Here is a 21,259-nt window from a genome sequence, read left to right as displayed (position 1 = left end):
AACTAAAGAGTCTGAAAAGATGTATGGCAGCTGAATGCAGGATGGGGTAACAAAGAAAGAAAATGGCTCTCAAAGGCACTAGATGGAGAATTATCTGTGCTTAATCTATCTCCAGAAAGTGGCTACATCCCCAAATTGTTCTGAAATTTTAGCCACCTAACCTCCAGCTATAGACTCAGCTTGGCCCTGTCCTTCAACCAATTCTTATCTGAGTCAGGAATGAGTTGTGCTCTCAGTCAGCACTAAGGCTCGTTTATTGCTTGCTCATTAGCCTTGCACTAACACAGCTTCTTGACTTACATCTCTGAGCCAAAATCTTTACAATTTAAGCAGTGCCTCAGTTTTACAGTCCTGATGACAGGGTTTTGCCTTGTGAATCACAGCCCAGGGGTTGGGATCCACTACCCGCTGATAGACCAGAGTTCTTTGGACATCCTACTTGCCTAGTTTTGCAAACATCAATAGCATTAGGCATTCTTATAACTACATTCCACACTCTAGTCAGAATACTACCTTTTAGATCTCTTGCCATCCAGGTATTCGAATTTCACATACTATATAAAAGAAAGCCTAAATTTAAGGATTAGAAGATGAAAGACAGTAATTCTCTAATGAAAGACAATATGTATACTGTGGAAAATATTATGAATTACTATGCTTGTATAAACTGTACCAGAATAACCACTACCACAAATAGGCAGACACACAAGGGAAAGGGCTCCTTCCTGACTAATCCAAGCAGAGCATATCACCCACAGCCACCTCTACCAGATAGGACAATGCATCCCTTCTGACAGGATTTAGAATGGATTGAAGATACAAAAGCAGCCCACATGGCAGAGCCTTTCTCCCTGCCCTGAGGCAAGCAATGGCTTTGAGAAATGGCAGAACAGAGCTGACAATGAGAATGGTGATGAAAATTCACTTTTGCAAGAGGCCAGGTGCTTTCGATGATTTTATTTAAATATCACAAAGACTTACAAGAAAGAATTGTGTCATGCATTAGGCATTCCTCAAAGCAACATTGGAAGGAAGGTATCTCCATTATCATCATTTGTAATACAGAACAAAAAGTAAACATAAAGTTGCTCAGATTGCCACTCTCCCTCAATCATGAGGACTTAAACCAGAACGTGACTCAAGCGAAAAAGCTTGAAGCCACCCAAAGCTCTTTCCTTCTCCCTCTCTCTCCTCCTCTCCTTCTTGCATAATAGTCATCACATTCTGTTAATTATGCCTCCTAACACCCTTAGATATCTATCTGATCTTCCATATTACTATTACCACAGTATGAATCCATTATCATTTCCTGCCTGAATATGAAATTGCCAACTGGCTTGTGTGCTGGCCCCGTGTAGTACCTCATGTACCTCTCTACTTTCATGAGAAATCTATAAAAAGGTTAAGTCTGATTATCTTTCTCCTTGGCTTAAAATCCTTTCATGGGTCTTCATTGTCTTTACAACAAAGTCCAAGGTCATTTAAGTGGCAGTCCAGGCCAGATGCAGTGGCTCATATCTGTAATCCCAATATTTTGGGAGGCTGAGGTGGGATGATGGCTTGAGGCTAGGAGTTCAAGACTAGCCTGTGCAACAAAGACCAGGCCTGTGATAACAATGTGATAAGACCTATGTCTCTGGCCAGGTGTGGTGGCTTATGCCTGTAATCCCAGTACTTCAGAAGGTAAAGGCAGGCGGATCACCAGAATCAGGAGTTCAAGACGATCTTGGCCAATATGGTGAAACCTTGTCTCTACTAAAAATACAAAAATTAGCTGGGCATGGTAGCACACGCCTGTAATCCCAGCTACTTGGGAGGCTGAGGCAGGAAAATTTCTTGAATCTGGGAGGCAGATGTTGCAGTGAGCAGAGATCGTACCATTGCACTCCAACCTGGGTAACAGAGTAAGACTCCATCTCAAAAAAAAAAAAAAAATTTATGTATCTAAAAAAAAAATTATATATATATGTATATATATACATACACATACATATATATGTATATATACATACACATACATATATATGTATATATATACATATATACATATATACATATATATGTATGTATACATATATACATACATATATATGTATATATACACATATATATGTGTATATATATACGTATATATATACACATATATATGTGTATATATATACGTATATATATACACACATATATATATGTGTATGTATATATATACATATATATATATATATATATATGCAAGGCCTGGTGGCACACACCTGTGGTCCCAGCTACACTGGAGGCCAAGGCATGAGGTTCGCTTAAGCCCAAGATGTTGAGGCTGCAGTGGCTGTGCTTGCACCACTGCACTACAGCTTGGGTGACAGAGTGAGACCTTGCCTCAGAAAACAAAAGGTATTCTAGGCCCTGTCCACATTTCTCCTTACACCTCGACTCCAAGTGTATGTGTGCTTGCACATGCATGCACACATGTGCTCCACACATACACAGTTTTCAGCCACCTGGGAGTAATCCCTCAATGACCCACCACTTCTAAGTTAAGTATAATTTGAGGGGCCAAACACATCTGGATTGGAGACCCAGCTCTGCCATGTGACTTTGGGTAGGGCATTTACCTCTTTGAATCTCAGTCCTCTTATCTGTAAAATTAGGGAAACAGTACTACCTAACTTATAGAGGAATAGTAAGAATTAAATTAATAATGCATATAAAGCACAATTCCTGGCATGCATAGTGTTTATTATGTGTTACTATTACAAACAAAAATAACTTGGGCCAGGCACAGTGGCTCACACCTGTAATCCCAGCATTTTGGGAGACCAAGACAGGTAGATCACCAGGTCAGGAGTTTGAGACCAGCCTGGCCACTATGGTGAAACTTTGTGTCTATTAAAAATACAAAAATTAGCCTGGCGTGGTGGCGCGCGCCTGTAAACCCTTCTACTCAGGAGGCTGAGGCAGAAGAATTGCTGAACCCGGGAGGCGGAGCTTGCAGTGAGCCGAAATCGCACCACTGCACTCCGGCCTAGGTGACAGAGCGAGACTCTGTCTAAAAAATAAAATAAAATAAAATAAAATAAAATAAAATAAAATAACTTGGCTCAGGATCAGATGACAAGTACATTACAGACATGCAGATTGAACAGAAATTATTAAAGATAGATGATGTCTTGAAGAAGAACTCAAAACTTGGCTAGGAAAGAGAAAGGAGGATAAGCTGGAGAACAGACTGCGGAAAGGTCATCTGAGGCTTTGCAGTTTAAGGGTATTACCCCAAATCACCATTTGAAGTCATTTTTACGTAGCCCATTAGAAATGAGATTGAGGTAGAACATTGCTTTTATTGTCCAATGAAGGTTGTTCTTTGGCAGCAAACCAAGTCAAAAAAGAACAGCTCTAAAATTTGTCATAAATGATATTCCCCTCTCTAAACAGTTCTGGTATTAGGAAGCTCAGAGAACTTGATCTTTATGAGAACCAAGTAGAAACAGTTTATTCTTGTATTTTCACAATATTTTTACATACATTGTGGTTAAAACTTCCAGAGCCAGTGGGTCATGTTTTGCTGGTTTAATTGCCAAAATGGTTGCAAGTAATTTACGGATAAAATTATATCAGATGTACTTAAACATTTTACATGTCCAAGCTGTATTTACAAGGATAAAAATATATTATAACTACTCTCTATTCTACATATGTTATGAACCTTAATCCTTCAGAGTTTATTAGCAATAAAATTTGTTTCTTTATCTCCATTTGTTTCCTCCAACCTATAAATCAACAATATGCATTTTGTATTAGATACACATTCTTTTTTTATTCCTTTCCACTCATCTATCTCTTTCTGACAATTGTCACACCTATTCATGCTCCGAGAATTTTCATGGAGCAATGTCTACAATTACATCCTGAGGAGAATGGATGCCCTGGCTTTGGCAATGGGTCAAATAAGAGCTCACAAATGTAAAAATTGATTAATGAACATTCTTGTATTTTAGAAGAGTGTTCCCAAGCACCATTGCAGGTGATATTTTTTAAATGCCTTTCCTTTAAACATACACATACATACACATATACATTTCAGAACTAGTCAGTTCTCTTCGTGAATATTTTTCACCTAAATAAAGGACATACGTTTCCATATTTCAATATTTGTTAGATGTCTGTTGGTAACAGAAAGTTAAAGATTATATGGACACTATGTTGACTAAATAGAAACCCCAGTCCAAATCCAAACTACCACAGCTCACACTAACCAGTGCACAATGAGTTCATGTTAGTAATATTATGATCTATGTTGGTTATGCAATGATCTGTAAATAGTCTGTGATATGGTATAATTTTATAGGGCAAGGAAGTTGCTTTGTAACCCATATTTTAGGTCTTAAAACATATTTCAAACAGAAAAATGAGGAAAAAATCTCAATGTAGATACATATAACAGTGGTTGTGAATGAAATACATTCTAATTGTTTGACTCATCTTTCAACTTTACAGAATTTTTTTTATGTTACAAAGCTACAAATTCTTTGACTTTCAGTTATCTGCAATGATGAATAAATGTGTGTGTTCTGACTGCAACTACCAACCATTTCTCCTTCTCATTCCCTTACCTGGGACCATCCTCTTCCCTGAGACAAAACAATATTGAATTTAGGCCAATTAACAACTCTAAAATGGCCTCTAAGTTTCAAGTGAAAGGAGAGTTGCATGTCTCTTACTTCAATCAAAAATTGGACATGATTAAACATAGTGAGGAAGGCATGTTGAAAGCTGAGATAGGCATAAACTTAGGCTTCTTGTGCCAAACAGTGAGCCAAATTGCTAACGGAAGGGAAAAAGTTTTTGAAGAAAATTAAAAGTGCTACTTCAGTGAACATATGAATAATAAGAAAGCAAAACAGCCTTATTGCTGATATGGAGAAAGTTTTAGTGGCCTGGATGATTAAACCAGCCACAACACAACATTCTCTTAAGCCAAAGACTAATCCAGAACAAGGCCCTAACTCTGTTCTATTCCATGAAGGCTGACAGAGAAGTGGAAGCTTCAGAAGAAAAGCCTGAAGCTAGAAGAGGTTGGTTCATGAGGCTTAAGAAAAGAAGCCATCTCTATAATATAAAAGTTCAAAGCAAAGCAGCAAGTGCTGATGAAGAAGCTGCAGTATATTATCCAGAAGATCTAGCTGACATAATAGATGAAGGTGACTATACTAAACAACAGATTTTCAATGTAGACAAGACAGCCATCAAGTGGTAGATGCCATCTACGGTATTCACAGCTGGAAAGGAGCAGTCAATACCTGGCTTCAAAGCTTCAAAGGATAGACTGACTCTTGTCTATGGACTAATGTAGCTGGTCACTTTAAGTTGAAGCCAATGCTCATTTACCATTCTGAAAAACTTAAGGCCTATAAGAATTATGCTAAATCTACTCTGTCTGTACTCTATAAATAAAAGAACAAAGTCCAGATGAAAACACATCTGTTTATAGATAGTGTGGTTTACTGAATATTTTAAGCCCACCAGAAAAAAAAAAAAAAAAAGATTCTATCTAAAGTATTACTACTCACATAGGCAGTAAGCAAAGCTCACACCGGAATAATAACAATGAAATGGATTCAAACTAAGTGTCCATCAATGGATGATTGGATAAAGAAAATACTGTATATATACATAATCAAATACTATTCAGGAACAAAAAAGAACAAAATAATGACTTTTGCAGCAATATGGATAAAACTGTAGACCATTACCCTGAATGAAATAACTCAGACACAGAAAGCCAAATACTTCATGTTCTCACTTAAAAGTGGGAGCTAGATGATGTGTACACATGGACGTAGAGTATGAAATGATAGACAGTGGAGACTTGAAATGTTGCAGGGGGGCTAGGAAGTGGGTGAATCATGAGAAATTACTTATTGCATACAATGTATGTTATTCTGGTGATGGATACCCTAAAAGCCCTGACTTGGCTACTACACAATCTATCCATGTATCAAAATTACATATGTACCACATAAATTTGTACAAATAAATTTTTAAAATTACTGCTCATTGACAATGCACCTAGTCAAACAAGAGCTATGATGTAGATGTACAAGGAGATAAATGTTGTTTGCAGGCCTGCTAACATTACATCCATTTTGCAATCCATGGATCAAAGAGAAATTCTGACTTTCAATTGTTATTATTTAAGAAATACTTTTCATAAGGCTATAGCTACCATAGACAGTGATGCCTCTGGTAGATCTGGGCAATGTAAATTTAAAAACATCCTGAAAATTATTCACCTTCTAGATGCTATTAAGAACATTCATGATTCATGGGAGGAAGTCATAATATCAACATTAATAGGAGTTTGGAAGAAGTGATTTGAGCCCTCATGGATAACTTTGAGGGGTCCATGACTTCAGTGGAGGAAGTAACAACAAACATAGTATAAATAGAGAACTAGAATTACAAGTGGAGCCTGAATATATGATTGAATTGCTGCAATCTCATGATATAATGTTAATAAACGAAAAGTTGCTTACTATGGGTGAGCAAATAAAGTAGTTTTGGTTTTGTTGTTTGTTTGTTTTGTTTTGTTTTTTCTTTTGTTTTTGGAGATGGAGTTTCACTCTGTTGTCCAGGCTGGAGCGCAGTGGCACAATCTCAGCTCACTGCAACCTCCACCTCCTCGGCTCAAGCAATTCTCCTGCCTCAGCCTCCCAAGTAGCTGGAAATACAGGCGTGTGCCACCACAGCCGGCTAATTTTTATATTTTTAGTAGAGATGGGGTTTCACCATGTTGGCAAAGCTGGTCTCAAACTCCTGCCCTCAGGTGATCCACCTGCCTCGGCTTCCCAAAGTGCTGGGATTACAGGAAGAAAGTAGTTTTTTTTTTTTTTTTTTTTTTTTTGAGACGGAGTCTCGCTCTGTCGCCCAGGCTGGAGTGCAGTGGCGCGATCTCGGCTCACTGCAAGCTCCGCCTCCTGGGTTCACGCCATTCTCCTGCCTCAGCCTCCCGAGTAACTGGGACTACAGGCGCCCGCCACCACGCCCGGCTAATTTTTAGTATTTTTAGTAGAGACGGGGTTTCACTGTGTTAGCCAGGATGGTCTCGATCTCCTGACCTCGTGATCCACCCGCCTCGGCCTCCCAAAGTGCTGGGATTACAGGCGTGAGCCACCACGCCCGGCCAGAAAGTAGTTTTTTTGAGATAAAATCTACTCCTGGTAAAGAAGCTATGAAAATGCTGAAATGACAATTTACTTGATAAAGCAACATCAGGGTTTGAGAGGATTTAGTACAATTTTTAGAGAAGTTAGGCTGTGGGTAAAATGCTATCAAACAGCATCACATGCTACAGAGAAATCTTTTGTAAAAGGAAGAGCCAACTGATGCAGCAAACTTCATGGTTTTATGCTAAGAAACTGCTGCAGGTGCCCCTACATTTAACAACCACCTTCCTAATCAGTCAGCAACCATCAACATAGAGGAAAGATCCTCTACCAGAAAAAGTTTATGACTTGCTGAAGGCTTAGATGATTTTTAGCATTTTTAACAATAAAGTATATTTTAATTAAGGGATGTAAATAGTATTTCTAGACATATCGAGGCTACTGCACACTTAAAAGACTACAGAATACTGTTAAAATTACTTTTATATGCACTGAGAAACTAAAAAAAAAAGTGTGACAGCTTTATTGCAGTATTGACTTTATTGCAGTGGCCTAGAATCAAACCCTCAATATCTCTGAGGTATTCCTGTAGCTGCAAATAAACACCTGAGAAACTACTATGACTACCCTCTTCAAGCAAAGGCATTAGGCAAACTGTAAGCCTAAGAGGCAGAAAAGCAGGCATCATCAGCCTCTGCCAACAACCACTGTAAGTAAAAATACAAATAGGCGTGCACCAATCCTTTTGGGCACATTCATGCTCCTGGTCAACATGTACATATAGAGCAAAGTATGCATTCAAGGCTGTATAGGCACATGTATGTCTCTGTGTGTGTTATCAGGGGATTGCAAGTTTATTGCTAAAAATTAAGCCTGGATTAAAATTTGAAACAATGCACAAGCAATATAATTAGGATTCTGCATTTATATTTGTGATCATAATTGAGTATTATCAAAGCTAAGTATTAGAGGGAAAATAATTTCCCCAGAAAGCAAAGTTTATGAATACTTGAAAAAACTCTCAAAGCGATCAAAGAATTTGGCATAGTGATTAGATGAAATATGTATAAACCAAATTCTATTCCTTTAAGTTGATGGCCTTTCTTTTCTATTTCAGATATTAGTTTATTTATTCTTTAGCCTGTTGCACACTATTAAAGAGAGTTAAACACTCACAGAGGAGGCCCCAAGATGCCACAGGAATGATCAAGATTCAGCATGCATCAGTCTTTAGGGAAGGAGATGTGTTATAAGAGTCGTGGTATTTCCTTAACCTTCGGGAAGATGAAGGCATATTCCTTCAACAAGGACATACGCTTGGGGCATCTATGAGAAGGAAAGGTCTGCTTCATATAACAAAGCGTCAGAAGATTTCACATCCCCAGTTTTCAATATGATAAATAAGAATGTATAGAGATTGTCAAAAATCATATCTAGCCCATGGCTATTTTGAAAATGACTTGCTACAATATAAATGAATCCTTGCATTTAAAGGACAGTAAATAGAAAACCAGATGAGGTATCACCGACAAAATACTGTCCCTGTTGATACGGCATCAAGCAAAAAGAACCAGACACAGATGCACACAGCATGTTGTCTGCACTGTGCAGCAGCTCCTCAGTCAAAGCTGGGTTGCAATTACAAGTAAGTATTTCTTCTATGACCCAGCTGCAAGGAGCCTGAGACATTATATTGCAGAAGGTGTCTTAGTTAGTTAGGGTAAGTTATTCAGGATTTTCAGAAATCTTAAGAAAGATTACATTTTGTTTTTGCCTGCCCAAATCTCTCCCTGCACTATGCCCATTGCCTCATCAAAACCCAGTGAACTCCTTTTGCTTCTTGGGATAATTTCTAGATTGAATGAAGGGCAGAATTTCGGAGTCTTGACTAGATGGAGGCAGTAGTAAATCTCGAAATCGTTCTGTCAAAAGAAAAGTAAACATCAAGCTGTGAAAAGATAAAAGTCATGAAAATAATTTTAAAATGGAAGTATTTCCTATTGATTTATTTTGTTAGCCATTTTGACTGTATATCCATCCTTTATTAGAAATTTACCCACCATTTTATGTATTACTAATATATATGTAGTGTATGCATGTGTGTGTGTATATATATATAGATGGATTATAATATTTTAATCATAAATATATATGTAGCCATTAAGGATAAATAGGTATAAATACATAAATAATATCTATTCATATATATATTTATTTTAAATACATAAAATTAAGCCTGGATTAATATTTGAAATAGTTATATTTATCCTATAAATATACATAATATATACATTTCTACATATACATATTTCTCACATATAAATACAAAAATATATTTTTTTCCTTAATGGTAACATATATCTTTATGATCAAATCTTATCATTGAAAGGTTAGAGAAAATATACATGACCAATAAACATACTAAGAGATGCACGTCTCATTAGCAACCCGTGCAATGTGAATCAAAACCAGACAACATTAACTAGCATTTACGTCATGTAGCATTCAATCGAAAGAAATTAGTCTCCCAAGACCAAGTGTTGGAGAGGATGTTGATCAACCTAAGCTCTTATACACTGCTGGTGGGAGTCCAAATTGGTACAATAGCTTTTGAAGACAATTTGGCATTATCATTTAAGTTTTACTTTTGCAAAGTCTGTGGCCCAATATTTCCATTCTCAGGGATACACCCTGCAGAAACTTTCACATGTGTCTTAGACAGCAAGTATGAGAATGTTCACAGTAGCACCACTCACAGAACAACATAAATGGAAGCAGCTCAGTTGCTCATTGACATGAGAGAATGGACATTTGTGCTTATTCACAAAACGAAGTACTAACTGAAGTGAAACTGAATGATTTTAGTTACAAATAAAAACCTAATGAATCATATTAATATAATGTTGAGTGAAATAAAATCTCAGCAGATTACATATAACAGAACATAATTTTTATTGAGTTAAAAAAACTAAGCAATGTATTATTTAAGTATGATATGTATGAAATAAAGCAAACCAATTAAAAAGGAAGGACATGCACAATTCAGAATAATGATTATCTTTTAGGAAATGTAGGGGGATGAAATAGGAGAGAAGCAAAAGGGTAAATGTAACTAATTGTTGGTGTTTCATATGTATTAATTGTAATATCATAAATGAATAAATGAATAAGTGAATGATGGCCAGGAAAAGACCAATAATGACTGCATATCATGAGCTAAGAATTGATTTAGTAAACTTCAGTGCATACGAATTCATAATGAAGAAAAGAGAGAAAATAGGAGGGGGAGGGGAATAGGAAGGGAGAAAGAAAAGGGAAAAAAAAGAAGGACAAAGGAAAAAATCCTAGATGTTATCTTGGAAATACTTACATTGCATAGCTATCTGCACGGCATAGAGTATGCACATTTTCAGGAATAGGTATGCATTACCTCTGGAGTCATACCTATGGAAAGGCTTCCTTGATCCCTCCATTACTTTTTTGTTCTCTCCTCCTGCCCAATTTGGAATAGGCTGGACCTACTGCATATTCCCGGCACAACTTGTGCTTCCACTTTCTCAGAGTTTATCACACTATGTTTTATTGTTATAGGTATTTATCTCTCTATCCCTCTTTCTTCTTCTAGTAGATGAGTATTATGCCACCAAGATACAGAACATTATCTGATACATAACTAAGGTGCTGGATAAATATTTGTTGAAGAAATCTTTCCAACATCTATTTTTACTGGAGAAAACTGTTTGTTAAGGTTAATCATAATAACTCCCAGCAGAGACCAAATGGTCATATATCAACCATGAACAGCAAGTGGACCCATACTCCCGTCTTGACACAGTTGCACAGTCAGGATTAGATAGTATGCAAAGCTAACACTACGCAGCTGCAGTAAATCCTTCACTAACTGAAGGTGAGCATTTCCACAAAATGATGAAAATATACACTTGATGACAATTGCCATTTCCTAGTTTATGAATAGCTAGATGTTAAATTATTTGGAATACGGCAGTTACAAAGTGGCCAGTGCTTCCTGAGAAGCAGAATATATATTTTATCTTCATATTTACTAAAATGTACTGAATCAGAGATACATAACTGGCTTCTACTGTTTTTTTCTCTTAAAATTCTGACATTTCGTACAATATAGGTGAGGAGGAACTAATGAGATCCAAACACAGATGTGCTTACACTCTTTAGTCTAGAAATCCAAAAAAATACTCTGTGTTTTTCTCTAATTATACTCTTTAATATTAGTTCATATTTTTAAATATTATATTATTGGCTGATATTTGGGCTGATATTACTCTTTTTAATTTATAAAATTAACATTTCTTTCAATCAAGTGACTAGTAAACTTTCTGATGATAAATAACCCTTGGTTTTCAGTCTACTTGCCAATTTATGGGGTACTCATTAAATGAGTAATGTGTAATGCTCTATCTTTTCATTTTTTTTTCCCACTTAGCCTTTTCCTAAAATGAGTCTTGAAAAATCAAGCCAAAACCCAACAGCAAACAAGAACTGTACATATCAAGTAAAGAACTGTTAAATCAAACAGCTATATGTGTTGTGATATTCCTTGAAAGGTAATAGTATAAATTAAAGTTTAGTGAATTTCTCCCAAACTTGTTAAAAGCAAACAAAAATCAGAAGTCTTAGTGCACACAACTATAATATAATACATCCTTTTCACAGCAATAAGTTTTTCTCTTTTTACATAACCATAAAGGACATATGGCAATAATTCTGGAGAAAAGAATCTCTGCAGATGATATATTGACAGGACTAAAAACACATACACAGATGCACACATGTGTGTGCATACACACACACACAGAGCAAAAGCAGCATAAAAGACATCACTTATAAAGCTATAAGGAAATCTATAACTAATGTTCCTATATTTGGAACATCCTTTAATCAGATTATCATAAATACAAAGAATACCAAGCAAACCTATCTTGAATAGCTATCATGGTTGTCAAAAAGAGTTCATAGGCACGGCATGGTGGCTCACACCCATAATCCCAGCACTTTGGGAGGCTGCGGTGTGTGGATCACCTGAGGTCAGGAGTTTGAGACTAGCCTGACCAACATGGTGAAACCCTGTCTTTACTAAAAATACAAAAAATTAGTCGGGCGTAGTGGTGGATGCCTGTAATCCCAGCTACCCAGGAGGCTGAGGCAGGAGAATCACTTGAACCCAGGAGGCGGAGGTTGCAGTGAGCCGAGATCCTGCCATTACACTCCAGCCTGGGCAAGAAGAGCATAACTTAATCTCAAAAAAAAAAAAAAGAAAGAAAAGAAAGGTTCATATATACATAAACAGAAAATAAACACAGAACTTTAAAAGCATGTCTTTTAAAAACATTTTATTTTTATCATTATATTAATAAATTCTTAAATGTGAACAATTAATTTTATCTTATAAAGGCATACTGATGATTAATTTATTTCTTTATAAAAATAGACAAATGATAACAATTATCCTTAGAAAAGTTCAAGTAAATGGAAAAATTATTTAGTTCTTTAGTCTCACAGATTTTTGCCTATCAGTTATTTAATTAGCATCCTATTGTCTACTTAATTATGAGGAAAAGGCCAAAATAATTTGATGTTTTATTTGTTAAGTAAAAAAAAAAAAAGATATATTAATGCTACTTCTTTTGCAGCAAAATGTCAAACCAGATGATCTACTTTCTCAGCAGGCTCAAACTGTTTCTTAAGAAAATGGCACAGTTATCCAAATACTACAGCTCAGTCCTTTCACAGGACTTCTTAGAAGAAATTCATTAAAGCCACTGGAAAAAAAAAAAAAACAAAACAGGATTTTCTGCAAAGTGATACTGTGATGAGCTGACTAATGATGTGATAATGTCTGAACGTGATTTTCTACCAGTAGGAGATATATCTTAATTAACACAAGCTTTTGTAGACTTTCACCCACTCTTTCTTTCTCCCATTCAATCAACAAAAAGATTATGAGGCTCTTAGACCTGGATGACATACTGCACACAATTACATTAATTTGCATTCTCTGGTTAATCAACTGTGACACAATATACTTAATTATTTGAAAACAAAGATGAGAAAATTAAAATACTCTTTCCATTTCTAATTGAAACTTTTTCTACATCTTTTTGTGACAAAGATGTTTCATTTTCTCCTTTGCAGAAAATGACCAATCTCTAATCCACCCCAATATGCAGAATATACCAAATGCAATAAGGATTTACATAACAATAAAAAGCAGTAGGCATTTTTTTTTTTTTTTGAGATGGAGTCTTTCTCTGTCACCCTGGATGGAGTGCAGTGGCATGATCTCAGCTCACTGCAACTTAGCAGTATGCAAACCTATTCCTGGGATGAGAAGAAAATAAAACCTCTTACCACTACAAAAAAAAGAAAGACAAGAAAGAAAAAAATATATAAAAAACAAAAGTAACAATGATTAATGCTATTCTTGTATAACCTAAAGATCCTTTGCATCTAGAGATGTGATCACTGTCACATAATTAGTTTTTTTAACAGCAACCGAAGAAAGACCTATTGTTTACTAGAGAGACCCAGACAGGTTTTGCCACTTCCAAATCATTGTTTTCCTTCAGGTGATCCCCCTTTCCTAACTGCCTCTCTATAACCTCCTCTATAAAAATGAATATTTTAACTGTTTTGAGTATTAGATTTTTCAGGGTAATAAAAAAAGTCATATAAAATATTTCTAAGGGAGACAGTATTTCCCTAAACCAAAGGTACTTGAACAGAAGTTCTCTGCATTTTTATTAATAGGTTAATTTTTTTATCTTTCTGTTAATGCTCATATTATACAAATTTGCCAGTTTTAATTTTTTTTAAATGGCATCAAAATGAAATCCTTAAGGGACATTAAAGATTAAGACTCTATTAAAGTCTTTACCTTAGTTTTAAGAACATCTAGTATATTGTAACCTATTAATAGTATTAGAAGTTATATTGCAAGGAATCAGACAGTACTTCATACCCCAAAAAGGGTCAATAAGATGAATGCACCATAATATTGATATTATTTCACATTTTTTGGCAATATAGGCTGAGGATTACTTCTTAATGCAGGAAATATTATCAGAGAGTATACATGAGAAAGGAGATACCAAAGGACAAATCTTTCTTCACTCATACAGTCTGCAGTATTTAGCAGCAACAGGTCATAAGAGAAAAGACACTGTTGCCAAGTAGATCTTAAGTATTCTTACCACACACAACAAAGGTAACTATTTGAGGTGATAAATACATTAATTAGCTTGAGTGTGGTAATCACTTCACAATGCATATGTATACCAGAGATATGTATTCCCTGAAAATACATAATTTTACTTGTCAATTATACCTAAATAAAGCAGAAAAGAAATTCTCTTGGAAAAAGAAAAAAATAAAAGAAACAACACTCAACTGGTTGTCAGAGAGCCTGAGTTCTTGACCTTAGTCTGCCTCTATTCTTAATTCCTTTTCTGAACTCACAACTGAGTCAGATGAGTTCAGTGATCTTTAAGCCACCTTTTAACTTTGAGTTGCTTAAAAAATATTTGCTTATATTCCCAAACTTTGCATCTGACAAAGGACTAGTTTCCAGAATCTACAAGGAATTAAAACAAATCAGTAAGAAAAAAAACAAATAATCCCATCAAAAAGTGGACAAAGGACATGAGTAGACATTTCTCAAAAGAAGACATACAACAGCTAACAAACATGAAAAAATGGTCAACATCACTAATCATCAGGGAAATGCAAATTAAAATCACAATGAGATGCTACCTTACTACTGCAAGAATGGCCATAATTAAAAAATCTAAAAACAATAGATGTTGGTGTGGATGTGGTAAAAAGGGAACACTTTTACACTGCTGATGGGAATGTAAATTAGTGTAATGACTGTGGACAATACATGGAGATTCCTTAAAGAACTTTAAAACAACAATTCAGTCCAGCAATCTCACTACTAGGTATCTACCCAAAGGAAAAGAAGTCATTACATGAAAAAGACACATGCACATGCATGTTTACAGCAGCACAATTCACAACAATAAAGATATGGAACCAACCTAAGTGCCCATCAACTAACAAGTAGGTAAAGAAAATGTGGTATATATACAACATGGAATACTACTCAGCCATAAAAAGGAACAAAATAATGTCTTTTGCAGCAACTTGGATGGAGCTGGAGGCCCTTATTGTAAGTGAAGTAACTCAGGAATGGAAAACTAAATATCCTGTGTTCTCACTTACAAGTGAGAGCTAAGCTAACCTTTGAGGACTCAAAGACATAAGAAAGATATAATGAACCTTAAGAACTCCGGAGCAGGAATGTTGGAAGTCAGGTGAAGGATAAAAAACTACATATTGGGTACAGTGTACATTGCTTGGGTGATGTGTGCACTAAAATCTGAAAAATCACCACTAAAGAATTTATACATGGAACCAAAAACTACCTGTACCCCAAAAACTATTGAAACAAAACAAAACAAAAAAGAATATTTGCTTAAGGAATGAAAAGAAATCGTATTAAAGTCACTGAGAGGGAGTGGGGCCACATGTCTTTGTTTGACTGAGACTATTCTGGTTTATGCCTGCTGTCCTAGCATCCTGCTCCATTTCATATTCACATGAGATTTTATTTTTAATTAAATATTAATAAGAAAATAAGCTAGGGGTCATGTAGTTGATACAGAGAAGTATCTCCCAAGTGCCCCTTCAGTGAAGAACTTGTTGCCCAGCTGTGGAGAGTGCAGTTGGCAGGCAATCTCCATCTGTCAGTTCCATCAGGGTCAGCCTCAGATGCAAAGCAAATACCTCTCATACAGCAGCTCACATCCAGTGACTGAACAAGGCAAGGATATTTCAGCGCTACACAGGCAACTCTGATGGGCAATATTTGCTCTAGATCTTCCCACCAATTTGGCTGGGCTTTGTTGAACCTGCCTTGTTTCAAATTCTTCCTTCACCCAAACCCTCTTTGTTCTCTTTCCTGTTATGGGTATTGATCCCTAATAAGCATTTTACATTACACACACACACACACACACACACACACACACACACATACCTTCTAGCTAATCCAACCTGAAACACAGGTGATTCCTAGATCTCCACTTTGTACTGAGAACTTCTACCAAGTTCTCAGCTACTGCGGGGTGTGATGCATGTGCATGTGTTTAAGTAGAATAAAGATCAGCAATAAATCATTTCTCTTTTTCCAGAACCTTCCAGATGTTATATAAATAACATCTCTGTGGCATGTGCAGGTGGTCACTGTCAATCCATTTTGACTACTCTTCCAGCCATGCTGTCCAGTATCTTGATCATGCCCACCTTGACTCTATCAGTTAAATATTGCCTGTTGGCTCCTGATCATATATAATAGCTTTTTATTTTATCTATATCTTGTTTGAATTTTTAATTTTTAGATTTTTTTGAATTTTAGTTTTCAGTACTTATCTAAAAGTAATCTATCAATCATCTATCTATACGTGTGTGTGTGTATATATATATATATATATGTATATTTAAAGAGCAGATGTAGGGCATGGATGTGCACACTACCACGCATGAACATATCTTCAAGAGTAGTTGTCATTCATTCATACTCCCCATATTATAGATCTTGGAGTATTATCCCCTCCTCCACCTTCCAAGGAAAACACCACACCAATGCAGACACACAATACACACAAACACACACACATGATGCTTGAAATAGAACACAAATGAATTTTCTCACAACATGTAGGAATTACTATTTAAATATATAGACACAAAATGTGAACACCTAAAATAAGTAATTTCTCAGTAACATTTCTGAGCATGCACTGTAAGTCAGGCACCAAGTGAGGTTCTTCATGGGCTAAAGGTCTAGCAGAGAAGAGGTCTAAATAATGTGCTTCTTTCCCTTTTTAAATAATTTTGTAATTACATTCTAAATTCTTTATCAAAAGATACAAACACTACAAGTAAATAAGTGCTAAAGGTATGTTCTGAGAGTTTGGAACAGAACAGTCAACTTAGCCTGGATATGCTGGTAATAAAAAGCAAAAGAAGCGGAGGGGTTTTATAAAAAATAAAACAAACCAACAAAGGAAGTCCTTTTGAGCCATGGTACTAGATAAGGTGAATATTTTTGCTCTGTTACATATATATCAATAATCTATAATGATAGAAAATTTAGAATTGGAAATAAAATCAATATTTTGGATAATCAGAACTTCATCAGTTAAATCATGTTTTATTCACTTTTTCACTCATCTAACAAACTTTTATTGAGCACCTATTATTTGTCACATACTGTGAATAAAACAAATTATTATCACCAAGGCAGCTCTGTTTATTAAGCACACACAAAAAATGCCAGGACAACAAAAGAACTTCAATGCCATTATAGCTACTTGAAAAGAATTTAGAATGTAATTACAAAATTATTTAAAAAGGGAAAGAAGCACATTATTTCTAGGGATTTAAAGAAATTAATGGTTTGTCAAAATTTGGTGTTTATTTTCCTTAGAAATATGCATATTAATCTTAGAAAAACAAATTCCTTCTAAAATGAAGAATTAAAGGGAAAATTAGAGTACATCCATACCAACTAGAAAGATATGGAGCATACATCTCCCTACTAAAAAGTTTGTTTAAATCAAGCGAATGTCCTTTATTACCATGGTAACTCAATAATAATGCATGGTAATACAGAGTAATACATGGTAGCTGAATAGTAACAATATTTATAATAGTAACAACAGTTGCTATTTAAACTATTGGTTTCAGATAAACATGAGAGGCTCTCAAATTAGTACAACTTTACATAAACCAGGAAATCAAGTTTCAACTTATTAAAGATATAGGCAGGCCAGGTGTGGTGGCTCATGGCTACATTCCCAATATTTGAAAGCTTGAGGCCAGGGATTTGAGACCAGCCTAAGCAACACAGCAAGACCCTGGCTCTTCAACAAAGTTTAAAAAATTAGCCAGATGTGGTGGTATATACACCTGTAGTCCTCACTACTTGGGAAGCTGAGGCAAGAGGATTGCTCAAGCCCAGGATTTTGAGGCTGCAGTGAGCTATGATTATGCTACTGCACACCAGCCTAGGTGACAGAGTGAGACCCTGTCTCTCTCTCTCTTTCTCTCTCTCTTTATGTGTGTGTGTGTATATATATATATATATATATATGTTTACATACACACATACATATATACGCACACATATATATTTGCCTATATATATTACATATGTAGACAAATCTTGTCTCATAAGATTCTAGGATTCAAATGAAAATGATTTATAATTCTAGAAGAAAATAAAATGATTTACAATTCCAGAAGAAAAAACCCTATCAGTTGCATGCTCTGGTTATATAAAACTATCTTTTTTGCAAATATTAAGGCCATGTCAAAGTAATATAAAAAAACAGAATTTTATACTGTCTTACATAAGGGGAAAAAAATCCCTAAACCCATACATGTAATTTTCAGAAGATGAGATGTGTGTACAACCAGAGCTAATGAATGAATAAGAACACTAATAGGAAAACAAATTAAGCAACATAAAAATCCTCTACTTGACATGTATTCTCCATAGTATTCCTGTAACATTTTCTGAACTATACCAAAATTTATCTACTATCATTCACACATTATGTGGAATTGAATTATCCGTATCTTAGAATTTATTTCTTTCAAAATAATTATACCACTTTACAGCAATAATGAACTGAGAAATTAGGAAACAACTCCTCAATTTGGTATGTTGTAGACAAGGAAACTAAAAACCAACCAGCTGGCTGATTGTCTCAAGGTCACATGGCTAGAAAGAGGCAAAGATACTTAAAGAAAAGACAAAAACAAAACAAAAACACTCACAGTCCAGGGTTCTTTCCACTGCCATCATACTGCCTTATTCTTTCCTGAGAATATATAGTACTCCCTTTTCTCCCCTCCCACCTTTTACTTTCTTCTGGCCTAAGGATTACAGGATAAGAGAAAGCTTAGCAGGGTCATATGCCATCTGCATGCCTCAACACCTGGTACTTTTAAATACTGTAAGGTCTGAAGGTAGACAATGCAGTATTACACAAAGGAAGATTTTTTAATGGATCCTTTTATGTCCAGGGGGAGCAGAGTGATAAAAGTCTATTTCTGTGATACTCATTATTTTGCTTCTTACTTGTTTAACACACTATTTTAAAAAAATCAAAAGCAGCTTTTGAAAGAACTACAGACAGACTTCTTGGCCCCTAAATATATCAATGAATCAATGCCTAGGACTGGATTTCTTATAAAATATAAATTCTCTTTTATTGCCACAGAGGCTAAAAAATAACAAAAAATGAAAGAGGGTGGGAAAAAAAACAGTTTCAAAGAAAGTGAAGGCAAATAACAGACATTGTTGGGTAAACACATTATTGTTACTAAGCTTTCTACAATCCACCTTTTAAGAAAAATGTTATATTTTCATTTGTCACATCAAATGCATTTTTTTAAACAATGTTGGCTTTCGTCAAAAGAAACACCTCAGACTGATCAAGACTCAGCTCCATACTAATTCAGTTCCTGGTTTCTGCACAAACTGAATATATCTTAGATGTATATTCAAGAAAAAACAGGCCATTTTATACAAGACCAAGACCACCCCCCCCCAAAAAAAAGGAGATTTTCTTTTATGTTTTATGAAGTTCAAATCTAAAGACCCGAGCAAATAAAATCAATGCCATGCAATATATGGGCCTTTAAAGCTAATAGAAAACAGCCATGTAGTGAGTCTTCTCTGTTCTTAAATAGAAGATGTCTTGGCCGAAGACCAACACTACGCATCAGGGAAAAACAACAAGCAAATACATAAAATGATTAACAAGTGTATCAAGAAAATGAGTACTTAAAAATGTTCCTGATAATAACGATAATGGCACAAAACCCTTGTCCTTTTGCTTCCTTTGAAATTACTTAGTCCATTAACACTAGGCTCATTTGGCAAACTGACATATGCCTTCTTAGCCATTCAGTACATTATGTGGTGCTTTTGACATTGATTAATAAATTATGTTACCAAGAAAATCCCTCATAATTCTTATTTTCTTCCATGTTACGTAGTAAAATCAAGTAGAAAATACTGGAAAACAGAGACTCTAAGCAACTTTTAGGAACAGAACAATTCTAATAAAAATATAACAGTCCATAAAAAGAAACCACTTCACCATAATAACTCTACTTCCAGGTCCAGTAATTGTATGATTTGTTTATTTTCAAAACTAAAAAGTAACATTTTGGCCAGGCACAGTAGATCACTCCTGTAGTCACAGCACTTTGGGAGGCCAAGGTGGGCTGATCGCTTGAGCCCAGGAGTTTGATTAGCCTGAAGCAACATGGCAAAACCCTGCCTCTACAAAAAATATAAAAATTAGCCAGGCATGGTGGTCTGAGCCTGTGGTCCCAGTTACTCAGGAGGCTGACACGTGAGGATCCATAGATCCTTCCCTAGATCCTGGAAGGTCAAGGTTGCAGTGAGCCATGACCATATCACTGCACTCTAGCCTGGGAGACACAGCAAGATCTGTCTCCAAAAACTGAAAAGAAAAAAAAAAAAGAAGGAACATTGTGAAAATTGGATAGAAAACAAAAATTTGGTATTTACTCCTATGTTTGGGTTTGTAAAATGGCTGGAATGAATAAAACTTAATGACTGATGAATTCTTTATTTACTAAGCAATTTTTATATTTCTGTAGTATTTTAAGTGAGCTGTCACCTACTAAAAAACGTGACAGCATACATTTAATGTTCATAAAATGATAAACCAAGGGAAAAAAATTTATCCTCTTTCCTGAGAACGGATGGGCACTTAAATTGTAGTACACTTATAACGTGCCTCTCATTTTCCTGATTAAAAAAAGTCCTTGATTTCTGAGGCTGTAGAATTTATGCCCAGTTCACATTCATTGAATGATTTATTATATTGTGATAGTAAATAAGCCATGTTAAGTTTCATCATTATCCTAAATGATTTCCACATAGACTCACATGAGGCTAGAACTACAGTGTTTCATTATACAAAGCATATATACTTTAAGATACAATAGGTTAATCC

General features: G+C 35.5%; 1 pseudogene; it reads right to left on the bottom strand.

Moving 5' to 3' along the window:
- The window catches only part of LOC115936250 (NADPH oxidase 4-like), a 165,657-nt pseudogene that overhangs the window by 20,613 nt on the left and 123,785 nt on the right, over nt 1–21,259 (bottom strand).

Source organism: Gorilla gorilla, chromosome 9 (assembly GCF_029281585.2).
Source record: "Gorilla gorilla gorilla isolate KB3781 chromosome 9, NHGRI_mGorGor1-v2.1_pri, whole genome shotgun sequence".
Lineage (NCBI taxonomy): Eukaryota > Metazoa > Chordata > Mammalia > Primates > Hominidae > Gorilla > Gorilla gorilla.
This window is presented reverse-complemented; position numbering and strand designations above follow the sequence as displayed.